We start from the raw sequence: 13,976 nt of genomic DNA on the forward strand, positions 1-13,976 counted from the left end.
GACTGGAAGAATTTTTACTTCTCCAAAGATATTCTTACTGGTAACTCCAGGATTTATATATAAGACAAATGAGGCAGGGGTGGGAGGGTAGTGAAGAAACATTGGCCAGGATAGAATTCCAACTTTGTCACTGACCACTAGCAGTCATGTGACCCTGACAGGTCATTTCAACCTCTAATCCTCAGTTTCCATTTTAAAGTGGGTGCAAAATAAGCAGCTCCTATGGTTGTCATGATGACTAAATGTAATCCTGCCGTGGACTTTCCAAATGTCAGGAATTAGGTTTTGTTTTGCTTCACAGTTGTCATGAACCCATAGATTTAAAAATATTTACTTTGTTCTATCCAAGGCATTAGTATTATTATATTTATTGAAGCTTAAATTGTGCCACTTTTGGTCAGTGGGTTTGGCTACTGAACGCTTCTGACATGACATTAGTAATCATTGGTAGCTTCTTTACTATTTGGAATTACCACATGATTCAGGCTTACCTAGACATTTCCTTATTCAAAACATAGCCATTGGAGAAAAGTGTCTAACATGAAAACATAAATCAAAAGAGAAACCCAAAGAAAACAAAGATAATGTAGGAAATTATATAAACCTTGAAAAATACCTTAGGGAGATCACTAGAATGGAGATGAAGTAAAGACAATTTCTGGAGAAAGAAAGGGTAAAAACAAAAACAAATGAAAAAAATGACACCTAGGTCCACCATTCAACTGATTATAAGATCAGAAGAAAAGATAGAAAAAAATCAAAGGAAGAAAATTACTTAAAAAGACATAACCCTCCTACCCAAAACAACTGAAAACCGATGTTTTCAAGACATCAGATACCAGGCAGCAATTGATTTCAAGACATCAATGATCCCTGAGAGATGGGGAAGAATTAACTATGCCTCAGCTTACTGTGTTGAGAGAGTTTTCCAGCCATGGAACTGAATTTGGGGAGATTAAACTAAGGGTTAAGGAGATTAAGCTGACAGTCTGGAGAGATCAAAACAACTGGAACGCATAGGGCAGAGTACTAGACAGAACAGAGAGGCAACTCTAGAGAACTGCAGAAGGGCCCCCTCAAGTATTCAGTAAATTGCTGACCAGCATCCTTGCAGAAGCGGGGGAAAGAACTGTGTAAAAGAATTAGAGGTAACAGTACCTTGAGCTCACATAGGTCTGGGAATAGTTTCTATTTCTACCATCCAGACTGGCAAACATCACCAGGAAGAGTATCAGAAGGATCTCTCCTTATGAATGGAAAATAATTATCCCTAAATCAAATGCTGTTCTGGTCTTGCTTATCAAATATTAATAGCAACACCCCAAGAAATCAAACTATTTTTAGGTTATTTCTAGAATACAGTTTAAGAATATTTATAGAGCTATAAAAATATCCAGCATCCAAAAAGGTAAAATTGATCATGTCTAGCATTTAAACAAAAATGACTACGCATACAAACAAAAAAAGAAAATGCAACACATATTGAGGAGAAAACAACACAATCAATTAAAATTGATGCAGAACTGACACAGTAGAATTATCAGGCAAAGACATTAAAACAATGGCTGCAACTGTATTCCACACAGTCTAGAGATCAAAACCATGATGTTTGGGATCAAAGTCCTACTTGGAAGGATTACCAACATATTAGATATTGCAGAAGAAAATATTAATGAATTTGATAATGTAGCAATAGAAACGATAAAAAATGAAACAGAAATAAGACTCAAAAGAAACGAACAGAACACCAGTGAGTGGTGGGACCATTTCAAGGGGCCTAATATTATGGGTAATTGGGGCACCAAAAGAGGATGGAGGGAAAGACATTTAAAGAACAATAGCCCTAAAGTTTCCAAATTTGATGAAAACTATAATCCCACAGATCCAAGAAGCTCAACAAACCCAAATTCAAGCAAAGAAAAAAAGAAAGAAAGAAAGAAAAAACTTACACCCAGGTATGTCATAGTCAAATTGTTCAAAACTAGCAAAAGGTAAATATGTTAAAAGCAGCCAGAGGAAAAAAGACACCTTTCAGACAGAGGAAGAAAGATTAGGATTAGATATTCCATTAGAAACAATTACAATATAAGCAAGAAGATAGTCAAGCAACATTTTTAATAGCATTGAAAGAGAGAATTTCAATAGACACCAATAACCAGAGAAAGTATCTTTCAAAACAGAAACTGAAGTTGAATTAAGTAAATTTTCAGAGATACAAAAGTTAAAAGGCTCTGTCACCCCATAGACTATAAGAAATGTTAAAGGAAGTCTTTCAGGCAGAAGAAAAATCATACCAGATAGAAATATGGACCTATGCAAAGGAATGATGAGCGTCAGAAATGGCAACTAGTCTCTGCTCCTTCTGTTTGATATACTGCTGCAACTTCTCATGAAGCACCAGCTTTTAACTATGGCAAAATAAATATTGTCACCATCAATGACTCCTTCATTGACCTCAACTACATAGTCTACATGTTCCAGTATAATTCCACCCATGGCAAGTTCCATGGCACTGTCAAGGCTGTGAACAGGAAATGTGTCACCAATGGTAATACTATCACCATCTTCCAGGAGCAAGATCCCACCAAAATCAAATGGGTTGATGCTGGCATTGATTATGCTGTGGAATCCTCCAGTATCTTCAGTATCTTGGAGATGGCTGGGACTCACTTAGAGTGGGGAGCCAAAAGGATCATCATCTCTTCTCTCTCTGCTAATGCCCCCATGTTTTTGGTGGGCATTAACCATGAGAAGTGAAAAAAGAACCTCGTGATCCTCAGCAATGCCTCCTGAACCAACAACTGCTTAGCCTCCCTGGCCGAGGTCATCCATGATAATTTTGGCATTGTAGAGGAGGACTCATGACCACAGTCCATGCCATCATTGCTACCAAGAAGACTGTGGATGGCCCCTCTGGGAAACTGTGGTGTGAGGGCCACAGGGCTCTCCAGAACATCATTCCTGCATCTACTGGTCCTGCCAAGGGTGTGGGCAAGGCCATGCCTGAGCTGAATGGGAAGCTCACTGGCATGGTCTTCCATATCCTCACTGCCAATGTATCAGTCATGGACTTGATCTGCCATATGGAGAAACTTATCAGATATGATGATATCAATAAGATGGTAAAGTAGGCATTGGAGAGCTCCCCTGAAGGGCATCCTGGGCTACACTGAGCGCTAAGTTGTCTCCTCTGTCTTTAACAGTGACACCTACTCTTTCCCCCTTCAATGTTGGTGAAATGCCCTCAATTACCACTTACTTTGTCAAGCTCATTTCCTGGTGTGACAATGAATTTGGCTACATCAACAGGGTGTTAGACCTTATAGTTCACATGGCCTTCAAGGAGTAAGAACTCCCTGGACCACCAGCCCCAGTGAGAGCATGTATGGAGGAGAGGGGCCTTCAGTGACTGGGAAGTCCCTGCCACAGTCATTCACCTTCGTACTAAGAATCTCCCCTTGACACAGTTTTCATGCCAGAAACCCTGAAGAATGAGAGGGGCCTAGGGAGTCCCACCTTGCCATGTACTGTACCATCATAAAGTCCCCTGTACTCAGCCAAAAACAAAATAAAATAAAATAAAAAAGTAACCACATTGGTTAGTACATGACTTAAAAAACTTACTTACGTCTCTTTACAAGATAATTTACTACTTAAACAAAAATAATAACAATGTAGCCTGGGGTACATAATATATGTAGAAGTAAAATATACTACAACATTAGCACAAAGGCTAGAAAGAGAGAAATAGAAGTAAACTATTGTGAGGTTCTTAAGCCATATAATATAAAGTGGCATAATATTACTAGAAGGGAGATTGTTATAATTTAAAAATTATATTGTAAACCACAAAGTAACCATTAAAATAATAAAATGAAGAATTGCAGCTAATTAGTTTACAAAGGAGATATAATGGAATAATAAAAAATACTCAATACAAAACAAAAGGGCACAAAAAAGAGGAGGAGAAAGTAAACAAAGAGCAGTTAGGACAAATAGAAAACAAATATCATGATGGTGATGTCAATAAACGTACTAAATGGAAATGTTCTAAACATCCTAATTATAATGCAGACATAATCAGATTGGATAAAAAAGCAAGACCCCGTTTATATGTTGCCCACAAGAAACCCCATGTAAACATAAAGACACACATAGATTAAAACTAAAAGAATGGAAGCACATATACTATCCTAGTATGAATTAAAAGAAATCTGCACTGGCTATGTTAGTATCAAACAAAGTGAACTTCAGAGCAAAAAACATGACCAGTGGTAAAGAAGGTCATTTCTTAATGACAAAGGAGTCAGTAAATCAAGAAGACACAGCAATCCTAAGTATTTCTGTACCTAATAATATAGCTTCAAAACATTTGAAGCAAAACCCAATAGAACTATAAGGAGAAATAGACAAATCCACAATTTTAGTCACAGATTTTAATGCCCTTTTCTCAATTTATGGAACAACAAGACAGAAAGTCAGGAAGGATATAGAAAACTTGAACAATGCTATCAACCAATTTGACCTAGTTGACACTTATAGACTGCTCCTCCCAACAACAGCACACAGTACACAGGGAACAAATTTATCAAGGACCAAATGTACATCAAACAAATCAACACACAGTTTTGCAAGATGGACCATGTTCTAGATCATAAAATATGTTTCAATAAACTTGAAAGAATTCAAGTCATACAAAGTATATGTTTAGAAACGGAACTAAATTAGAAATCGATGACATAAGGAAATCTGGAAAATTATTGAATATATGGGAGTTAAATAATATACTAAAAAACTTGGCTTTCACTCACCTTTACTGAGGAAGCTAAAAGTATGTGTTCCGGTACAATTAGAGAGTAAAATAAGGAAGGGAAAAACTTGAGGTTCAGAATATAGGAAATTCTAGACAAGATCTTGTAAAACCGAAGTTCAGGATAACAGCCATCCTTGAGTCCAGAGAGCAACTGGTTTAGAATTGGGAAATAGGAGGGAGACTTTCATGAGGAAGGTATCCAGGAACAACATAAAATTGATACATCATCTGGTATATTTAAACATAGGCATATAATGGAGAGATTGGAAACATCTAAGGATATTGTTTATAGATATGGCTTATAGATATGGTATCTTTTGTCTCATAAAATATATAGATGATTATGATAAAATATATAGATGATTATGATAATTAAGTAATACCAGTAAAAATCAAAAAGTATACAAGCATAATTATATTGTAGCATTTGCTATGCAGAGAACAATATTTTATGTTGTTATGATGATGCAAACAACAGTTATTGATTTTACTGAAAAACATGATAACTGTATTGGGAAGGTGAAGGAAAGGAGAAGTATATTGGGGTTAGAGAATTTGATATGTATCATAACAGCAGTAAATAATGCATCTATTTGATAAATCAATACGTAAATTCTTATTTAAAATAATGGCAGAAATACAATAAATGGTTTTTAAAAGTTAAAAAATGTTGCTCTTGGAAATTGCCCTAGGAAAAAGTGACAGGGAAGACATTCTTCATTATAAGCTCTACTTAGTTTTGATGAACATAAAACTCTGTATAAGTATTTTTTGGTGAAATATTTTTAAACAAGAAATTAAACCAACTAAACAGAAATCAGTCATGTCGCCTATTACTCTCTACTTCAACTAAGACCAGAATAAGAAAAAATAGCAATTCCTTGGGGATGGTTCACTGTCATCTGAGCTGTAGCAGGTAGAGCAGAATATGTCCTTGGTGTAAAATTTCGACATGCTTCTGCAGTATTTAACAAAGTTTACTAACTCATAATGTTGGGTTGTAAAGGTAATGACATTTAGAAATAATACTTAAAAGGGACTTTCTAATAGACGATGGATAGGATGGGGAGCATAAAAAAACTCAGTAATCAAAGTAAATAATATTTTAATGCAATATTTTAAAATTAAAATCTGCAAAATAAATGCAAAACATTCATAATGAATACAATATCAAAATTGTAAATAAAAATAGGATCAGTATTGCTGATTTTTTTCTTTTGTCTTAGGCTCCAGTATGGCCCAGCATGACACAGGTTGAACTTATAAATATTAAGGGTTCTGGTTACTGGGAGAATAATAATCATCCTCTTTCATATCTCATAACTCTGTGTGAACATGAAGTATCGTCACGAGGGAAAGTTTTTTGAAAACTTTAACATACTGTATAAATATGAGTTGTTTCAAATAATCTCCATAGTGCTTTATTACCTACTAAATCATTCATTCAGATCAAAGGTGTATGGTTTCTGGTGTCTTCTAGCAAACTCATCAATTCTGTATTTTCTTCAATGACCTTAGCAAATGAATAATTCTTCTAGATACCGTTTTCTTTGCAGGTGACTAGTGTTTAGTGTTATTAACCATCTGTTCCATTTACTTTACTCCTCACAAGTAAAGGGCAATTTGTCCAAATTCCGGTGTTGATTTTTTTCTGTGCTCACAGCATGGACTGTAACAGTGGGGTGAGACTCAATGCATTTTCTGTCTTGGAGAAAGCGCACCTGTGAGAGAGTGAGCCATAGACCCCCAACATTTTGAAAGCAATTGGGAAATTTGGAAGCCAATGGGTAACTAGTAGAAGAAATAGAGTCATACCTCTGAGTAGGCACCTTCCTCAAAGACCTGTTTCTCTCAAGGTCCATCTTTCTAATTGCTGACTGCACAGACTCCACAACAACCTGCATACCATAATCTGAAAGGAAAGGTCAATCTAAAGGTCACAGGTTTTAAGGGTGGTACTTCAAAGACATTTATCTCCTTTACAACACCATTAGGCTTGGGTAATGGTCTATTGTCTTTCATCATCCCAACCTCTTCACCTGCTTGTTTACTTTGAGTCCAACCTCACAATTTAAGCCCCAGCATAAATGGATGCTTTCTTGCTGCTTAACATGGGTGCAATGGAAGCTTGTTCATAGTCTAACTTCCAATTGTCAGTTGTTTAAAGGAAATACAGTTACTAAGAGAGGGATATGGTTTAGTCTTTTGGATAAACGATGAAAAGGAAAAGAACTTTTTAGATAAATGGTTAACAATGAAGAAAATAGCTTTATGCATTAAGTTGGTTATTGTAGTTTTATTGGTATTTCTAAAAAAATCAGAAACATAAATATCCAATGATAAATATTGCTATATTTGCATAGTAGTGATCTAAATACTTTATATCTGATATTTTACTGAATCCTCATTGTAACTCTATGAAGCAGGTATTATGGTTAGTCCCATTTTGCAGATGAGGAAAAATATTTTATGAAGAGTTCATGTTATTTTTCAAGGTTCTAGTAAGTGGCAGAGATGGCATTTGAACCCAGGCAGTGTGGCTGTGAAGTATGGGTCTTTAGCCTCTACGCTAGGCTGCCTTGCACACAGGGGAATAATATACCAACTTGGTGCCTCATTTTTCAACATTTACAATGGTAGAAAGTCTGTGTAGCAACATAAAATTAAATATAAATTTCATGACCTTGTTATTTAAACTATATAAAATGTATAACAATGTAGATAAAGACTGAGAGGTAATAGGAATAACTGACTTAGGTCAAGGAAACCAAGTGGTCAAAAGAAAAAAAAATTACAAAACCGAAATATGACAGGAAAGGCCCTTGGTAGAATCTAAGTATTATTAAGAACTGCTCCTGACTAAATTTCATTTTCCAAACTCAGCTTTGTCCCTAGATTATGACATTCTGGAAACTTCTGGAAATGTTCTTAGGGAAGTCTTTTACTGAAGCATGTTATCCAACTCTTTTTGACTGCTTGAATTACAGGCTCATTTACCCTTGTATGGCTGATACTCAACATCTATTTCCAGTTTTTCCTTCTACATAGTCCTCCCTGTAACACAAACAACAATAATAAAAATAGTTCTGGTAGTGTGCTATTGAGATTGTGTTGATCATTTTCTCTTATTAGAAATGTTTTTCTATTGTAAACATGAATAACGTAAAATTGGAGGTGTGCCTGCAAATTAAAAAAAAAAGATGCTCTTGTAATGATGAATGAGGTGATATTTGAAGGGACATGTAGTATTGGGAAAAAAAGGAAATAATGAATTCCAGACAGAGTCAGTGATCAATTTACATCAATCCATTCATTTATTCAGCAAATATTTATTGAGCACCCACCACCTGCCAGGCACTGTGCATGTGCTGGATATTCAGTGGTGACCACAGTGGATAAGATCCTAACAGTCTCAGAATTTACTGTATAATCAGTGGACTTTAAACAGGTAAATATAAATATGTAACTACTAACTCTGAAGTGATATGAAGGAAAAAAGCAGAGTGTCAAGACTAAGAATAATCTGGGGACCTGCTTTAGGCTGAGCGCTCAAAACTGGTCTTCTTGATGAAGTGAGGCTTAAGATAAGACTGAAAGATGAAAGGAGATTGGCCATATCATAAGTCATTGTAAGCACTCTTCAGGGGAGGGAACAATAGGATGTGTAAGGACTCTGAGGTGGTAAAGAAAAGGTCAAAAAGGCTGAAGTGTAGTGAATGAAGAGGGGAATGAGGTAGGCAAGGGGTGAGATACAGGTCATGTGACAGTAGAGGATTTAATTATAAGTGTACAAGAAACTATTGAATATCATTCTGGATGTTTAGAGAATAAACTTGAGGGTTACAAGAATGAAAATAAAAAGGCTATTGTAGATGTCCAAGTAAGACTTGGTTGACCCTTGACTAGAGTGCCGGCAATGAAGATGAAGAAGAGAGGAAGAATTGAAGAAATATTATGTTGAGAGAATCCTCAGAATTTAGATGAGGGGTTGCACTTGGGAGGAAAATGAAAGTAACAAAAATATGTATTAGGCAGGGTAGTAGCTGTTGTAACAAGCATCCCTTTCCAAATCTCAGTGACTTAACCCACTATTTTCTTGCTCGTATCACAATCCAATATGGGTCTACAGGAGAGTGAGGGAGATCTGCTCCACATCTTGTGGAACCTCTATTTTCAACAAGTGGCCTCTAAAGAATATAAAGAGAGCATAGAGGACCACACAGGACATTTTAGGAGCCAGGCCAGATGTGGAGTTCATCACTTTCACCTACATTCCCACTGGCCAGAGCTCAATAACATAACCATATTACTGTAGGGGGCACTGGGAAATGTAACCTGGCTGTATGTTCAGGTAAAAAAAAGTGAAATAGTTTGTGAACACACAGCATAATCTCTGCTCCAAATGACTGCCTGATTTTGGCTTGAATAACTGTCTGAATGGTGTCAGCTCTATCTACATACTCAGCTGGGGAAGACTGGAGGAGGAATAAGTTTGTGGGAAGAGATTCCTATGGTCTAAACACTTGTATTCTGCCCAAATTCATATGTTGAAATCTTAACCCTGTTGGCCACTTGTATGTCTTCTTTTTAGAAATGTCTATTCTTATCCTTTGACCAATTTTAAATGAAATTATTTGTTTTTTGTTCTTTTACTGTTGAGTTATTAGAATTCCTTGTATATTCTGGCTATTAGTCTCCTGTAGGATGAATAGTTTGCAAATAGTCAAATATTTACTCCCATTCAACAGGTCATCTCTTCACTCTTGATTAATTCTTTTGCATTGCAGAAGCATTTTAGTTTAATTAAGTCCCATTTGTCTATTTTTGTTTCTGTTGCCTGTGCTTTTGAGGTCTTTGTTATAAATTCTTTGCCTACGTCAATGTCCAGGAGAGTTTTCCCCATGTTTTCTTCAAGTATTTTTAGAGATTCAGGTCTTATGTTTAAGTTTTTAATCAATCTTGAGTTTATTTTTTCTATATAGTGAGACATAGGGGTATAGGGGTTCCATTTCATTCTTTTGCATGTGGCTATCCAACTTTCCCAGCACCATTTATTGAAGAGGGCATCCTTTTCCCCGTGTAAGTTTTTGTCAGTTTTGTCAAAGATCAGTTGGCTGTAAGTATATGGCTTTATCTCTGAGTTCTCCCTTCTGTTAAATTGGTCTATGTATTGATTTTTATACCAATACCATGCTGTTTTGGTTTCTATAGCCTTGTAATATCTGCTGGTACCTTGATCTTAGATTTTTCAGCCTCCCAAACTGTAAGAAATACATTTATGTTGTCTATAAGCTACTCAGTCTATGGTATTTTGTTATGGAGGCGCAGGTGGACTAAGACAAAGATCAAGCAATTGGTTTTAGACTTGCTAAGCTTGAGTCAAATAGTAGCCATTCAGGTAGAGATGTCAGGTAGGCAGTTTGATATTCAAGAGATGAGTTCAGGTTTTGGTCAGATACATAAGCCACTAGGAAATATGTAGGTAATTTGATCAAGGTCATGCATATTGACTGTGTATTTGCTTAGCTATTAATTAATTATTTACTGAACACTTACTGTGTTCTAGGCATTGTTCTAGGCACAGGGTAAATAGGTTTATACACAATAGTTAATACGTTTAGAGCTTTGATTCTACTGGAGACAAACGATAAAGCAAGACAAATAAGTAAAATATGTAGTATGTTGAATGTTGATAAAACCTAGAGAAAAATAGAGAAGGGGAATAAGGAAAGAAGTGGGTTGGCTATTGCAATTTTAAATAGGGTGGTCAGGGAAGACTTCACTAGGAAGGTGACTTCTGACTAAAGACCTAAAAGGAGATGAAGATCAAGACATGTGGTTCACCAGAGAGTGGAGATTTAGGCCAGAAAATAATAAATGTAAATGCCTCAAGGCTGGATATAACTGGCTTTGGCTGGACTGGACTAGTCCAGAAGGGGAAAGGAGAGAATGAAGTGGATGAGGTCACAGAGGTAGTGGGCAGGGGTCAAGCCAGACTGTGCAAGTTTTATAAATCCTTATAGGACTTTATATTTTACTTTGGCCATGCAATTTATGTTTATTTAAAGTTTTCTTCTAAAAGTTGAATAATCACTCACTTTTTGAATTTTCCTTTGGTCCTTTGTCCTGCTTTAGAACACAATATAAAACAGGTAGAATCACCTCATTTTATAGTAAAACACTGGTTAGAGTCCCTTTTTCTGTGAGGCTAGGCACTATATTTACAGATACATTAAACAAGAGTACCTAAATATATATTTTTTCAATGGCTTATTATTTAGTAGTCATTAGCTAGGCACTACAGATACAAAGATAAAAGAGATATGATTCCACTTACAGAACTTCCTGAAACAGATCATTTTAATATATCATGCTAAGACAGATAGATATATGCAGAGGGTATGGCAGAAAGCTGTTTAGCAAATGGAATATGTGCCAGGAGAGGTCAATGCTTGAGACAAGAGTTAGCAAATGAGTAGGCTTTAGACAAGCAAAGATGGTGGAAGTATAAGTAAGTGAAACAAAAGTGTTCAGAAGGACAGTTTGGGCAGAGTAGACAGTGTTCAATCAATGAATATTGTATCTCATGGAAGGTAAGAGAATTAAGGTCAGAGAATATTTTGGAAAAAAGTTTGCATGACAAAATCCTTATTCCACACATTTCTATTAAAAATCATTATGAGAACCTCCAATCTAAAAAAAAAAAAGCACAAACGCTCCTAGAACTCAAAAAGATTATCTAGACTCTCATTTACAGATGAGGGAACTGAGAACAGAAGAGGCTAAATGACTTGTTTAACACCAAACAGCAAATAAGTGGCTGCTGTAGGACTCAAGGCCGTGGGTGATGGTTAAGCTGACACTGTTGCAAGTGCTTCCTCAAAAATAAACATACTTTTTGCTCTGGTTTCTTTATCACTTAGCATATGCATCTTTTTGAGCCCAAATGTACTTCCAAGTATTTTTGGAGACTTCACGATGGTTCCTAAATTCTCCGTGAATTCGTTTTCAAACACCTATTAGAATTGGTCTTACTCATTGGTTTCTGCTTGGAGGATTGCTCTCAGCCCAGTACAGCTGTTCTTCTACAGAGACTTTCTCCAAAAAATATAGAATTTGTTGGTTCTGCTTAGTTTTCAGTTTTGCTCTGTTAATTTTTCTCCTTTGGTCTTGGAGAACACAGAGAATATATGAGGCTAATTTAGGGCAGATATGCTAAAAGTCAAAAGTAATGTTCTCCCTTTGCAGAAAACACCCCAGGGGGTAGAGAATGCAGGAAATTGTGTGTCACTGTGATGAAAAACAAATGAAAGCTTTTACAGCAGAAATGTTGGTCTCTGATCATCTAACACGTCCATCACAACATGCAGATGTGTTGTGTAGATGCACATGAGCCAGCCAACTGAGCATCCAAAAACAGATTCTTCTCATTCTCTTGTTCACCACGTCCTTCACCGGAACTCTCAGAGATCAGTAGGAAGCAGTAGATGTTCTGAGAAAAATGTGAGAGTATGTGTAACTTTTACGATAATTAGATTAGAATGTAACATGGGACCTTGTATAAGAAAAGAACTCCCTTGAAACTATAGTTGCTTTTCTCTTATTGAATAAATGTCATGGTTATTTTATTTTATTAATATATGGTTATCCAAATGAGATAATTCATGTTTCAGTTACCTGGGGAAGAGAAATATCGCAGATAGGAAGTGAGACAGAAGACCTGGGAATGTTGGCGGAGAAAGAACTCTTGATCTAGTCTTTAAGGGTTTCACGTGTCTGGGAAGATTTTCCTTTGAGAAAGACTTAAAGATGGTATCTATCAAGAGGAGGCAAACCAGGAGGTGGGAAGAAATCTCAAAATATCATTTATTGCTCTGCGCTTCAGTCAGCTGTAGCTTGTAAATAAGATTAGTTAGATTCATGACCTTTTCTGGAATTTATTTCCCCTTTGTTATATCCCAGAAGCAATGAATTTGGGGCACACTTGAGCCAGTAGTTTTTTTGTTTTGTTTTGTTTTTTACATTTCTATCATTCTGTTGAATGATTATGTATTACAGATTACTTTTGCCGCTGAGAGTCAAGGTTTATATCTTTCACATGCCAGTTTTTAATCCCCTTAAAAATGCAGAAGTGTTATCCCTTTTATCCTGCTCCGCGCACATTCTAAAGAAGCCAAGAATCATTTACCATGGCCCTTACACTCTTTGACACGGCATTTCCCTAGCTCTTCTATTTGTCACTTGGGTCAGTTTTAAAGGAGTGAATGTCCTGAGGCCAGAGATAATCAAGGAGAGACTCTAAAATAGTAGTTCCATCTGGGGGCAATTTTGCCTCCCAGGGGACATTTGGCAATGTCTGGAGACATTTTTGGTTGTCTTAACTGGTGGAGAGGATGCTACAGTCATCTAGTGGATAGACAAGGGATGCTGCTAAACTGAGTCCTGCAAGGCACAGAATAGCTCCACAACAGAGGACAATACAGCTTACAATGTCCATAATGCTAATATTGAGAAACTCTGCCCAAAAAGGGAAGATGAATCTCAAGAGAACTGAATTGGCATCATGTGGCCCAGCTGTTTCCAACTTCCAGAAGATTTTCCTTTCAATGCTACCTTTGGAGGTTCTGGGTTTTCACTGTGACCGGGGTAAGTAACATTTCCTTATTCCCATCATAAGTAATATGCTTTTCCTATTGCCAAATCTGAGAAAACTCCCTGACTTCTCCCACTCTCCAAGTCATTAATACCAAATATTGATTAATATTATACTAGTCTTATAAACTAAACTATGCACTGTGATACAAAGAAATTTGAGATGTTATCCCTTCCCAGAGATAACTAAAGCCTTACTTGGGATCCCTGACTTGTCACTGTCTTTATAAAATTTCTTTCATAAAGTAACTTGGTTATTTGGGAAAATGGGCCTTAGCTACCACTGTGAGCAGGTAGGCTTGAATCTTCTTCTAGGTTACTCCCAGAGTCAAGAAGTCATTCTTGAAGTTTATAACAAACACCTGTGATGGTAAGATATTTGCAATCCTCTTAACCTAACCAATCATGAAATATAAAAAGTGTTTGGTATTAACTGTTTGAGATTCTCAAATTGTGTTATGCTTTAACTTCTTAGTGGGTTCTAATCTCTCAACTACATATTGCTCATTGT

General features: G+C 36.4%; 1 pseudogene; it reads left to right on the forward strand.

The window, feature by feature from the left end:
• Window positions 1–3,349, forward strand: part of LOC105508328 — a 50,595-nt pseudogene extending 47,246 nt beyond the window's left edge.
• Window positions 3,350–13,976: the final 10,627 nt, after the last annotated feature.

The sequence above is a fragment of the Colobus angolensis genome, unplaced genomic scaffold (assembly GCF_000951035.1).
Source record: "Colobus angolensis palliatus isolate OR3802 unplaced genomic scaffold, Cang.pa_1.0 Scaffold16, whole genome shotgun sequence".
In the NCBI taxonomy this organism is placed as follows: Eukaryota; Metazoa; Chordata; class Mammalia; order Primates; family Cercopithecidae; genus Colobus; species Colobus angolensis.